Genomic DNA, 14,516 nt, shown 5'->3' with positions numbered 1-14,516 from the left:
TTTAAATATATAACCACTGACATCTTCCGTTATAATGATCATGCGATGCCGCTAGGAATGTCCCTCCAAATAAAGAATAGTGTAAACGGATCGTTCTGCAATAGTTTATTATTTTATCTTCGCACTAAGAATAGATAGAACAACCGTTCAAAAACGTGTTAAGTAATCTTTACACCGTAAAATTCACAGCGCAATTGAAATAGCAATATTTACACTGTAAATATATATAATTAACAAATTAACAGATCATGGCAAGTTCTATACTGGGAAGTGTACGCGGAACCTCCCCACTACAGAACCGTGATAACACCAGACGACGACGGCGTGGGTCCCAAAGTTCGAGATACTTATCAGAATCTTATTGGTCAAAGTTGACCCCCACGTAATTTTTAAACGCCCACCCTTTCGTCCAAGGTATAAAAAGGGACTGTCGACGCTCGGAACGCAGCAGACGAAATAGGCAGAAGTAATACAGAGAAGAAATACACAGAAGAAATACACAGAAGAAGTTCGGTTCCGAGTTCGATTAGCGCTATAGCGTCCAGTTAGAAGCGTGATTAACCGAGTATATAAACCAAGCAAACGATCTGTAAGAGAGACTGCGGCCACTCGCACCTATAGGATCAAGGTAGAAATTATATTATCAATTAACATTCATCATATTAATAAAAGTCTATTACGAAATAACGGAGAAATCACTAGCGAAGCTTCCTCTCTATCTTTTAAAAGATCTCTCGTTCGTATTGTTTTCTTTCCTTAAGTTACTGAAGGATTTTCGACTGGCGCTGCCGAAGAGCGTGGCCCTAGTCGTTCAAGTTGGCGCTATCGAAGAGTGTGGCTCTACCTTGCGACAATAATCTTTCAGCAACCCGTGGTATCGTAATTAAATAAATTAGAATCATATCTATGCCTACCAAGAAGGGGCGTAGAGTTCAGGAAAGGAAGCTCCGTTACCAGATTCGTCTCGCTTTCTCCAATAACCAAGATCCGTTTCCTTTCTATCAAAAATTAGCAGTATTAGAAACTAACAAAGCGTTAATAAAAAAAAACCCTTATTCTCTCCGAGAACTAACCATTCAGAATAAATATCCTGATTTCCGCACAATTCGTAAGGGTGATCCGCGCCGCGTAGTTTACCGGTTTCGGGAGTTGCTCGGTTTAGACAGCAAAGAAATCACGATACCGAATTCGTATCCGATACTTCCACCCGTTCAAGAATCATAATTTAAGACATCTCGCTGCAACCTGCACACTCCGTCCCAGGGTAAATTGCTTAAATGCATTGACCCGAAAAGGAGAATTTTTTGACACGTATCTGCGACGTAACAATAGTAACTTAAATATTACATAGCAGTTATATAAATCGTTGAAATGTTATATAACTGTAATTTTAATTATCTTCTTATATAACTGTTATAAAAATAATTATAGTACAGTTATATAATTATATTTATATATTTTGGCACATACAATTCCCAGTAATATCTAGTCCTCAAATTAATGTTAAATAAAACTAAACGACATTAAAATCATTTTGTTCAGTTTTATTTAACATTAATTTGAGGACTAGATATTACTGGGAATTGTATTATAAGACAAGTGCATGAAGTAAAAAACAAATAATATAAACATTTGATAAATGTATTTTTTTATAATAAAATATAAAATGTTTAAACAAACACATCTAAACGTATTACAATATATTAGTATATTAAAGTTTATATAAACATGTATATTACTTAATTTCTACATTACTTATATTTTACTTATTATAGTTAGCAAAATGCAGAACAAAAAAGTATACATTAACAAAACTTGTTACATTTAACCCTTATCACTCCAAATGTACTGATCGCACTTGACGACCCTTGAGAAACGTCTAAAAATAAAAAATTCAATAGAACGCCTAACAAGTACACTTGAAGTATTACGCCTGAAATGAGGTGTGTCTGACAGGCACACTTGGAGTGATAAGGAATTCATGCAGAATTGTATTGCATAAATATCTTTAAACAAAACCATACAAAATAGTTTACAAAATGAATATATAAATTTAATATATATTAAAATTATATACATATATTAAAAAACCAAAACATTTAACATTGTACAAAATGCCAATTGACATTATCCTAAGATTACGCAACGCAAAGAAACGCAAAAAAACTTAATATTTTAATATCACAATTATCGAATTAAAGAAAAATAATATTCCTTTCAATAGAATTCAGATTATCCAAAATATTGAAAATATATGTTAATATAAGTACTGAAGAAGTATTAGTGACGTGAATACATGACTGCAAATTAATAAATCGTAAGTTAATGCCAATAAAATATTACAAGACATAAATCATATATCTTGTAATATTAAAATCATTCTAATTTAATATGTAAATCATTTCTGCATATTATTTGCATTTAACTTACAATTTTGTATAAGTCGTATAATTTTCTCAATTATATTGCACATACTACGTACTAGATGCATACATACATACATATATACACTACTCACAAAAATTAGAGGAACACCAAACTTTTCTTAAAAAATAGGCAAACTTCAAGAAGCTGTACCTTTGTTAAAAATGAACGAAATTTAAATTTAAAAAAAGGATTTTAAAGCTTGAAACTTCTACTTTCGAACGGTTGCCATGAGTTTAATTTCTGTGACGTTTGGTAATTTTTACATACAAAAAACTGCGAACTGGACAAAATAAGAAATTTTCTTTTCACTTTGAAGGTCTGTCACGTATCAAAAATAATCTGCGAAAATTCTCGACTTTTTATTGTAAAAGATTGAAGTTTTCCCTACAAAACGCTTTTTTTAAATTTTTCTACGAGTTTTTGTTACTGAGTTATCGCCGATTAAATAAAAATTGGCATTGTTTACTTTGATTGCTCATAACTCCGGCAAAAATCATCGCACAGCAATTTAAAAAACGGATTCTTAAAGCTGAAACTTTGCTCTATTGAACGGTATACTTGCCCAAATTTTTTCGAAAACATGTAACCTTGCTGAAAATGGATGAATATAACGTAAAAATGAATGATTTTTCACTTTGTCACTTTGACCTTAAAAACAATCGTACAGAATGACAAAAACATTTGTTCTTCACATTTTTTTATACTTTTCAATACCATGAATTTGACAACAATTTGCCGAATAGCTATAAGAGTTTTTTCATGGTGGCCACTGTGGTTTTATGGGACAAAACTAAGAAATTGTTAAATTTCAGTAAGATAAAATGGAAAATAATGTTAATTAATGTTAAAAAATTGATTTCTAGCGCACTATATTAATCTTTATTAAGTCAGCAATAACAAAGTACACACTTTTCTACCAAAAGTTGAAAACATTTGTGAACCGCCGGCGTTAGTTTTATCTAAAGCGTACCACGCAGAGGTCGCACGGTCGGATTTACGCTTCGTTTTGTGTGTGCGTGCGTGTATGTACGTATGTATTATGTGAGCGCTCACGGATTGCACGCAACTAGTGGAACGTCTTGCCGCTAGGCGGCGACAAGACGTAAGACGTTTCTCGTAAGTGAAAGAGTTCAGCTACATTACTTAAGATCGCGCATTCGTACTCACATGTGCTTATGCTTACATACGCATACGTATACTGAGCTGTTCGGAGTTATTCTATTGGCGATTTTTGATACTGTCTGATATATCACTAGTTAAGGTTTTTACTTATTCCTTTACTTATTTTTACATTTCTTCTTTTCTTTTATCTATTCTGTTTTCTCCTCCTTCCGTTTTCTGCTCGTTGTTCTTTTACGATGCCTATGCGTCATTTATCTGACAAGTAACACTACCCAAGTGTCACACGCCGATTTTGATAAGCTTTGAATATGTTGTTGTCTAGGTCAAAATATGAGATACATATTTTTTTATATCGGCCCGTTTTGCCATTAAGGGGGTGAAACACCCTCTTGAAAAAAATCGGGTTTTATATTTCTTAGCGAATACCGTCGAAACAATAAAACATATAAGAAAAAGTTTCAAGTAAAAGTTTTATGGATTCTAATGTACTTTATAACAGTGCAATCAGATTTTTCGAAAATGTCATATTTTTCGAAATTCCTTTCCCCCTCCACAATTTTTGAAAATTTTAAAATTTATCTTTCAGCAAAACTTCAAGCATATTTAACGACAATTCAACCATATATGATAAGGTCATATTCTGAAAACGCATTTTTCAAAAACACACAAATATATGTTAATTTATAAGAAATGTTAGTATATATGCAATTATAGAGAAAAAAACAAACAAATTTAGAAATATTAAAAAAAATAAAAAAAGTAAAATTTTCTTGTCAGCTCTACGTTGACCATTTCTGGGTCCGGCAGAGGGCGAGAACCTGACTTATTTTGTTAATTAAAAGTAATCCCCCGACTTCATTGTTATCTCTATGCGAAAAAACTGTTGCCAGGAGTAACTAGCGTATTAAATACGAGAATACGGACAGGGCGCGTATGTAGTGATATAGAGGTACTTTTAGCTTATTTTTGAAAAATGCGTTTTCAGAATATGACCTTATCATATATGGTTGAATTGTCGTTAAATATGCTTGAAGTTTTGCTGAAAGATAAATTTTAAAATTTTCAAAAATTGTGGAGGGGGAAAGGAATTTCGAAAAATATGACATTTTCGAAAAATCTGATTGCACTGTTATAAAGTACATTAGAATCCATAAAACTTTTACTTGAAACTTTTTCTTATATGTTTTATTGTTTCGACGGTATTCGCTAAGAAATATAAAACCCGATTTTTTTCAAGAGGGTGTTTCACCCCCTTAATGGCAAAACGGGCCGATATAAAAAAATATGTATCTCATATTTTGACCTAGACAACAACATATTCAAAGCTTATCAAAATCGGCGTGTGACACTTGGGTAGTGTTACTTGTCAGATAAATGACGCATAGGCATCGTAAAAGAACAACGAGCAGAAAACGGAAGGAGGAGAAAACAGAATAGATAAAAGAAAAGAAGAAATGTAAAAATAAGTAAAGGAATAAGTAAAAACCTTAACTAGTGATATATCAGACAGTATCAAAAATCGCCAATAGAATAACTCCGAACAGCTCAGTATACGTATGCGTATGTAAGCATAAGCACATGTGAGTACGAATGCGCGATCTTAAGTAATGTAGCTGAACTCTTTCACTTACGAGAAACGTCTTACGTCTTGTCGCCGCCTAGCGGCAAGACGTTCCACTAGTTGCGTGCAATCCGTGAGCGCTTACATACACGCGCGCGCACACACACACACGCACACACACACAAAACGAAGTGTAAATCCGACCGTGCGACCTCCACGTGGTACGCTTTGGATAAAACTAACGCCGGCGGTTCACAAATTTTTTCAACTTTTGGTAGAAAAGTGTGTACTTTGTTATTGCTGACTCAATAAAGATTAATATAGTGCGCTAGAAATCAATTTTTTAACATTAATTAACATTATTTTCCATTTTATCTTACTGAAATTTAGCAATTTCTTAGTTTTGTCCCATAAAACCACAGTGGCCACCATGAAAAAAATCTTATAGCTATTCGGCAAATTTTTGTCAAATTCATGGTATTGAAAAGTATACAAAAATGTGAAGAACAAATTTTGTTGTCATTCTGTACGATTGTTTTTAAGGTCAAAATGACAAAGTGAAAAATCATTCATTTTTACGTTATATTCATCCATTTTCAGCATGGTTACATGTTTTCGAAAAACTTTGGGCAAGTATACCGTTCAATAGAGCAAAGTTTCAGCTTTAAGAATTCGTTTTTTAAATTGCTGTGCGATGATTTTTACCGGAGTTATGAGCAATCAAAGTAAACAATGCCAATTTTTATTTAATCGGCGATAACTCAGTAACAAAAACTCGTAGAAACATTTTTAAAAAAGCGTTTTGTAGGGAAAACTTCAATCGTTTACAATAAAAAGTCGGGAATTTTCGCAGAATTTTTTTTGATACGTGACAGACCTTCAAAGTGAAAAGAAAATTTCTTATTTTGTCCAGTTCGCAGTTTTTTGTATGTAAAAATTACCAAACGTCACAGAAATTTAAACTCAAGGCAACCGTTCGAAAGTAGAAGTTTCAAGCTTTAAAATCCTTTTTTTAAATTTAAATTTCGTTCATTTTTAACAAAGTTACAGCTGCTTGAAGTTTGCCTATTTTTTAAGAAAAGTTTGGTGTTCCTCTAATTTTTGTGAGTAGTGTATATATATAAAATAAAAAATTAATATTAATATTAATATCAATATTAATATTTTGTATATACTATTTTCTACATGTCATATTATATAACATATATTGTAATTCCAAGAGAGGGTACTGTTCAGGCATGAATGACATCTAAGGAGGTTGTAATAATACGGACATTAACGTTGAATGGGAGAATGCAACGATTATCTACGTCTAGAAGTCGGAATTCATATGAAGAATAGTAAAGAATGTTTTTATGTACTTACTCTGACATTGTGGCTATCTGCTTATTTTTCTATATAAAATAGGATAAATTGTTTCTATGTACTTGCTGATGATCTGCGAATTTATTTTTTTTGTCGACCAACTTCTTACCGATTCAAACAGTTGTCATGTCTCGTGTTCCGAAACTAGGTAAAAAGGATGCTTCCAGAATGAATTTTGATTGGTTAAAACTGATAGTGTCAGAGTTATATCAAACGGGATATACTCGTTTCGTTAACGATGTCGGAAACCTATTTTGTATCGATATTGTATCGATATTCTGAGTTACAGAATAACCTCGTCGTTACAGTGTCGCTAGCGCAAGCGACGACAGTCGCTACATAATGATAACGACATTATCGTTAAAAAGTTAGAGAATCGGCATACAGATAAGCTATACGCGCTCGACATATATACACTGAACTTGGTAACACTCGATGTTTATGCAGTGACTTTCATTCTTCGGAATCTTATAATATTTTTTATTTTTATGTACTTAGCGTCGCGACGCTACCGCGTCGCTTGATTCGACAAGAAGCTTTTTGAATGTCCAGACATAATACACGCGGCTTTCCAGTTAGTCTCGTATATTAGTGTTTTCATAATATGGAAATTAGAAGAGGACATAATGTTACATGAGCAGTTAATAGCTAGTATACATTATATATTTTTTGTATCACAGCAAAAAAATAACACGTGCAAATCAAGAATAGAGTAGAAATTAAGTGTTTCATGCAATAATGTAAACTCATGATGACGTTGATCCACAAAAAGTTATCTTAAATTATCATAGCAAAACATTTCTAATAAGTAAACCTTAACAAGTGTCACACGCCGATTTTCTTCATCTTGTGAGGTCTGATTCAGGAACCCAACAGATGATACTTTTTGCAAACAAAATTAGCTCAATATTGCTTAGACTAGTCATACAAGGTGTTCAGTTTGAAAGAAGGTATGATAAAATATCATGCAAACAAGACATTTTAGAAAAAGACTTTTGAAACAAAAGTTGCTTGGTTTCAAAGGATGTGTAAGGCGGTGACCTTTGTTTGACCTTGGGAGTCTCTTCCAAGGTCACGATAAGGTCTCTTCAAATCTTTTTCAATAAAATCGTAAAATTTTATAATATAGCAATTAATTTATCTCATAATTTTGCATTACGGTAAGTAAATAAATAAACAAATCTATATAAGTAAATATATCTTTAAATATACGAGGATAAGAAAGAAAATATCCAATAGCGAACTTTCGCATCACTCTGGAGATTTCGCTAGCGGTGCGTTAGATTTTTTTAAAGTAGTCCTTCACCTGGAGTCCTATCTCACCAGTCACTCATGTAATCACTTGTAATTGCGTTCTCGTAAATATGCGTGTTCAGGTTGAACTAAAAACGTTATGTTGAACTAAAAACAAGAAAAAAGTTTCACTATTGTTCAAACTTTCAAATCAATATTTCTGATAGAATTAATGTTTCGAATAGAAATTATATCAAATAAAAAATTATCGTATCCTTATTCTATATAATTATTACGTATATGAATATTTTCAATTAAAAAGTAATTGCCACGAAAAACAAATTGCACCACCCTAGTAGAAATTTCGTGCAGTTTTTAAGCAGTTATTGAACAGTTATGTTATATCTGTCCAGTAACTAACGAATAAAATTGTTGGGATCCCGATCAAGATGTAACGCTTTTCCTGCAGTTACTGGGCACAAACGATACACAAAATCTGACCTCATTTACTGAACAATAAGTGGATAAAGAAACTATTTATCCGATTAATACAAGTTTGCTGCTTATAAAATGGGCAGTTGCGGCCTAGTAAAATTCATATTTTGTGCATACTTGCTTATTTGTACAAAAGGCGTGGAAAAACTTTGTTTTCTATTCATGTAGATAATAATTAATAAATATTAGACAATATAGATATAATAATAGATAATAATTAATAATATAGATATAATAAATATTAGATAATATAGATATAATAATAGATAATAATTAATAAATATTTACTCTGCACACTCTGCACATGCATATTACTTTTTAATTATAATAACTGCTTTTATATAAATAAAGTACTATGATTCGCCAGTGGAATATTAAACTAAGTAAGAATTTTTGATCGATTATAACTGGCAAGCATTAGACAAGATGATCAGTCATAATAAGCAGATAGTTGGATTAGATGGTCAGTCTTAATTAATAGAAGAATCATTTTTTCAAATCCGAGTTTTCTGCGTGCCGACAGGATTCATCAGTCTTTAAAAACTGCGTTTTAGTATAATTGCTTTTATTTTTATAATCTACACTTGGTCGTCGACTTACGACCGACTTCCGTTCTGACTGACAGGTCGTAAGTCGATCTGGTCGTATGTCGGCCATATAATTATTAACAGTATTTTTTAATATTTTTATCATCTTTATAATTTATTTTTATAATCTTTTAAATTTATAATTATATTGCACATAATGTGAAAAATAATACTGTACATACTGTACTGTAAACACAAAAATTCAATCTAAAATGAATGTAAAAAATTTGAGTTTTCCTTGACTTCTTAGCTGGCGTATCTGTAGATGAAGCCATTTTTCTTTTACTAGACATTTTATGGGTAGTATTTCAGTAGAATTTTAATTAATACACCACACGCAACAGATGCTTGAAAGCAACTGAGTGTATGTGAGAGAGAGAGAGAGAGAGAGAGAGAGAGAGAGAGAGAGAGAGAGAGAGAGAGAGAGAGGATACCTGCGTGTTGTGTTCTTCGTGTTATCGTGCGCGCAGCTGTCTGATGTATTATTTTTTTTTGGTCGTAAGTGCGGACCGTCGTAAGTCGCATAGGTCGTAAGTCGACGACTAAGTGTATAAGATTATGCTATTTTGAGACTCGTATCTGGTGCCTGCTTGTATACTGCGGACTTGTATATTGATATTTTAAATCTTCACAAAAATCCTGAATTCTGGCCAAAACCAGACAGAGTTTTGCCGGAGCTGGTATAAGATCGTCATCCTTTCGCTTATGTAGCGCTGGTTCACGGAATTGCATAGGTAATTTACGAGATTATAATATTTTGAGATCATAATATCTTGTTGCGTACAAAGCAGATTATAATGCGTTTTCTCATAACAGGTCAATAATTCGTCATGATGGAGCTGAAAATTGTAATTGGTACTTTGCTACAACTTTTACTTGGAGCCCTCACTTGAAAGACGTCCGATGTTTTATCGATATAGTCATTCGCCTTCGACAATCGATGCGCGTAAAATTCGTCTCAATCGAAGATGTTCAATTAGTATAACGGAATGCGAATTATACGTGAAAACCTGATGATAAGAAATGACGAATTTATTAAACGAGCATTATTGTATTACTTCAGTAGTATCACAAGATAGATATTGCACAATATTAGTCGTAACTTATGGTTTACTTACTGATTTAGGAAAATCTTTTTGTTTGCTTTAAGCTTGTAAGTCAGACATTTCTTCGAGTAGTGCAGAGAGTGCTGTGTCGAGAAGTGTAGCTTAGAGCAGCCCATACAGCAAAGAATATGCTAAGAATGTGTTAAAATATGTTATAAATATTCTAATATTCGATGGGTCATTGAGAATATTCTATAGACGTTCTATGAATATTCCATGGAATTTTGTTCATTCAGAATATGCATATAATATTCTATAAATATTCCAATAAATATAGTATATATCGCAATTGCCTGGAATGTTCTATAAATATTTTGACAAATACAGAATATTTCGAAATATTTGAAATATTCATAGAACATATTGTAAATATTCTTAAAGTATTTATAGTATGTGCTATGAATATTCTGAAAAATTTTATATAACTTGCTATAAATATTTCGATAATATTCTATGATACATTTCGATTCACATGGAATATTCAGAATATGATTATAATATTCTCTAGATATTAGTAGAACGTTCTTAGAATGTTCTATAAACATTTTAGGAAAACATTGAAAACATTTTGATTATTTCAGGAATATTTAAAGAATATTCTTGAAACATTCTATGAATATTCTGGAAACATTAATAAACACTTTTTAAAAATATTTCATCAATATTTATACAATATTTCGTAGTTTTCTTGAAGTATTTACAACTAGCTGGCGCTTGTTCCTCGCGCGCTTTGAAATTCTCAACTTCATTTCACTTCTTAAAGTAATCAGTTAAATCAATTAATTAGTTGAAACAACCAAGTGATCTTATTTAAGCCCGCCAAATTTTTTGCGCCCATAAGCTGATACATCACTGGTTAACCGTCACTACTATTCGCGAATGCGCGAAAATTCCGCAGCGTCCCGCCTAACATCATTGATTGTCATAGACCGGATCGCTATGCCGTTTTCCCCAAAACAAGCAGATACTGTCTATGTCTAGCTGTCTAAAGGAAAAATCGTAGCATAGAGTATAGAGAGAAAAATATTTATACGTATATAAACAAAAACATAGATATATATATATATAAACAATATATATAAATATATAAATTATTCGTTAGATCTGTAAACTTAAAATTTAATAATTTAAGTCAATATTTCATTATATATTATTCCAGATCCAACAAATAATTTATATATTTATATGTATTGTTTATATACATATATATATACATATACATATATATTTTTTATATAATTAAAAATATTTTTGTATACTTTATGCTGCGGTCTCCCCTTTAGAACATTAGACCAACACGGCGTAGACGATACTGCTTCTTGCGGCGCTTAGTCGCTAACGCGCACTTGTTTGGAGGAAACGGCACAATCCGGTCTCGCAGGTAATCGTACGTGTTCATTTCTGTTACAATCTTATTTCCTCCTTGGGAGATTAATTGTAAGACTAGACCATACCACCTGTTTTTGGCCAGTGTAGGCAGGTTTTAGCTTGCCAGGCGGTGCCACTAAATTCGAAGAGGAAAGATATATAATCGTACGGTGTGCATGAAGAAAATTTTAGAAATATCTAGTATCTACGTAATCGTCGTGACCAAGTGATTACCAAAAATATTTAAATTTATTGCAGGTAAGTTAATGATAACTTTAATATTTCTACATATAAATTCATAAGATCTATAATTTGAGAGGTTATATAACCCAGTCAGAAATGACTCGTCGATCGACGTCGAAACGATGTCGTTTGACTTAACTAGATGTTGATGTGACGGTTTCGACATCGATTCGGCATCGTTTCGACATCGATCGACGAATTATTTCTGACTGGGAAGTCACAGCACATATTTAAATATAATTTAGTACAGAAGAAATTTAATATAGACTGCAATCCGATATGCATTGCCAGTACTGAAAATCTATAGTTCACGTAACGTATACTGTAGATTTTTAGTACTGGCAGTGAATTTCGGAACGCAGCCATAGAAGTAGAAATTATAAAATTATTAAATATTCGTTATGAGTATAACTTTATAAAACAATTTGAGGTTATAAATCGCAACACGTATTTAAAAATTATCATATTAAAATTGTAGATTTTAATTATATAATTTTCTAAAGATTTCTATCTTGCCTAATATATTAAAATGTTATAAAAATGTTGGAAATGTAATATAATATGAAGAAAATTTATGTTTATGTTTTTAATTATTGTTTCAGATATTTTACGTAGACCTAATACACACATTATTATAATAGTCCTAAGTTTAAATCCTTAAATAAATCTTTATTATTTCAATTATAGGTAATATTTATCTCTAAACATGCCAAAAATAAAAATGAAGACTAAACGACATTTCAATCGAAAGATAGCTGACAATGTAGAAGCTTCGATGGCTTTAATTGAGTTACAAAGCCAAATTAACTCACTTGAATCGACCGAAAGTACTTGTTCAAGCAACAAAGGGATGAATATCAGTGAAGACATAAATAATGTGAATATTGATACACGGCATGGCTTTCAGTCAACCAATGTATCATTAAATAAAGAGGTTTGCGAAAATGTCGCTGAATTAAATTTGCATGTCAACAATATGGAGGAGAGTTTTCCAAATGATACATCTCTTTTAAATAATTCTATAATATCTTCAAATAGCATTGATAGTGATAGGACATAATAAATAGTAATAATGATTTATCCACTTATGCCAAAAATGAAAATAAAGATACATCATTGCGAAAAAAATTAGCATCATGGGCCATTGAGGAAAATATTACTCAAAATAGTTTTAAAAAACTTTTAGAAATTCTTCGGAATGAAAATGATTTGACCCCATTTCATAACTTACCTAAAGATCCGAGGACAATGTTATTAACTCCAAGCAATCTTACTTCTATAAAAATGAATACAGGTTCTTTTCATTACTTTGGGATTGCACAGTCAATTAATATATTAATTAATCAGTGTGGTGTATCCCTTCTTAATTGTACATCTTTTGAATTAGCCGTAAATATAGATGGTTTGCCGATTAGTAAAAGCAGTTCAAATTGTTTATGGCCAATATTAGTTCAAATAAAGTCTATTGAAGTTTTGAAAAAATATGTTTTAATGGTAGCCCTGTATCATGGTAATGGTAAACCGGAAAACCCAAATGAATATTTAAAAGAATTTGTAAATGAAGCATTTACTTGACTACGAATGGAATTTTTATAAACAATCAAAAATATGATTTAAAAATAAAAGTTATAATATGTGATACGCCTGCTAAATCTTATATTTTGAATGTAAAAAGCCATACGGGTTATTATAGCTGCACTAAATGCAAAGTGGAAGGTTGTTTGATAAATAAAATTTTGTGCTTTTCACACACAAACGCTATGAAAAGAACAGATGTTGAATTTAGACAACAACATGATGAAGATTATCACAAAGGGATGACTATTTTGACGAATTTGCCTCATTTTGATATGATTAAAGATGTTATACTAGATTACATGCATCTTATTTGTTTAGGGGTAATGAAAAGATTGATTACACATAAAAAATATGGTTGGGTATATGGTAAACAACCATATAAACTTTCATATAGACAAGTAGAATCGATTTCAAATAAAATTAAAAACTTAAATAAATATATTCCTGTTGAATTTCCACGTAAAGGTAGATCGCTTGAAGAATGTCCTCGTTTTAAAGCAACGGAATTTAAACTCATACTATTATATACAGGACCTGTAATTTTCAAACAAATTCTTGCAAAAAAGAATTATTATCATTTCTTGACATTACACGTTGCTACTCTAATAATGTGTAGTAATGAATTCTGCAAAAAAATAGACATGGTGAATTATGCAAAAGATCTAATGAAATGCTTTGTTGAAACAAGTATCGATATTTATGATCAAGATTTTGTTTCTTATAATGTACATAATTTATTACACATACATGAAGATGTCATACGATTTGGCAATTTAAATGAATTTTCAGCTTTCCCGTTCGAAAATTATATGATGCAATTAAAAAAAAATGATAAGAAAGAAAGAAAAACCACTTGAACAAATAATACGTCGTGTTTTCGAATATAATAATATTCCAAGATTAGAAAATCAGTTTGAAAATAATATTGTCGCCAAAGAATATTATATCGGTCTCTTATTACCAAATTGTGTAGGTCAATACAAGGAATTAAAATTAAAATCCTGTGTTTTCAAATTAAACACTGCTGATTGTTATGTACAAATGTTTGATAATGACATTGTAAAAATATGCAACATAACATACTATAATAATATTATTTGTATTATTGGGCAAAAGTTTCTCGAGAAAAATCATTTTTTATGAAACCTTGTGATTCTGCAATTTTAGGTATTTATATTGTAAGCCTTGACAAACTTAGTAGTTTAAAAATATATTCATTAGTAGACATTTAAATGCAAATTAAATGTTGTTGCCATATGAAGATAATAATGCAGTAATTTTTCCTTTGTTGCACATGTAAATAAAAATTTTAATATTCTGCATACTTTTTTGTAATAAGTTCCATCAAAGTGTAAAAATAAAGGAAGATTTATTAATTAATTAAGTAATTAAACTTTTGTATCAGTTACTTGTATCTCATTAAATTATATC

General features: G+C 31.2%; 4 long non-coding RNA genes across 4 annotated transcripts; 2 read left to right on the top strand and 2 right to left on the bottom strand.

Moving 5' to 3' along the window:
• Positions 1-6,559: 6,559 nt before the first annotated feature.
• LOC113561666 lies at positions 6,560-9,312 on the bottom strand. Its single transcript, XR_003406355.1, has 2 exons — positions 9,225-9,312; positions 6,560-7,876 (listed from the first exon to the last, which is right to left on the bottom strand). It is a non-coding gene; the product is annotated as an uncharacterized LOC113561666 (long non-coding RNA).
• LOC113561665 lies at positions 9,304-10,547 on the top strand. The gene is made up of 2 exons (XR_003406354.1): positions 9,304-9,524; positions 9,607-10,547. It is a non-coding gene; the product is annotated as an uncharacterized LOC113561665 (long non-coding RNA).
• Positions 9,546-10,959, bottom strand: LOC113561664. Its single transcript, XR_003406353.1, has 2 exons — positions 9,909-10,959; positions 9,546-9,800 (listed from the first exon to the last, which is right to left on the bottom strand). It is a non-coding gene; the product is annotated as an uncharacterized LOC113561664 (long non-coding RNA).
• A 134-nt stretch (positions 10,960-11,093) lies between these two features.
• On the top strand, positions 11,094-13,648 carry LOC113561652. The gene is made up of 2 exons (XR_003406339.1): positions 11,094-11,522; positions 12,195-13,648. It is a non-coding gene; the product is annotated as an uncharacterized LOC113561652 (long non-coding RNA).
• The last annotated feature ends 868 nt before the right edge of the window (positions 13,649-14,516 follow it).

Source organism: Ooceraea biroi, chromosome 3 (assembly GCF_003672135.1).
Source record: "Ooceraea biroi isolate clonal line C1 chromosome 3, Obir_v5.4, whole genome shotgun sequence".
NCBI classification, from domain to species: Eukaryota; Metazoa; Arthropoda; class Insecta; order Hymenoptera; family Formicidae; genus Ooceraea; species Ooceraea biroi.
This window is presented reverse-complemented; position numbering and strand designations above follow the sequence as displayed.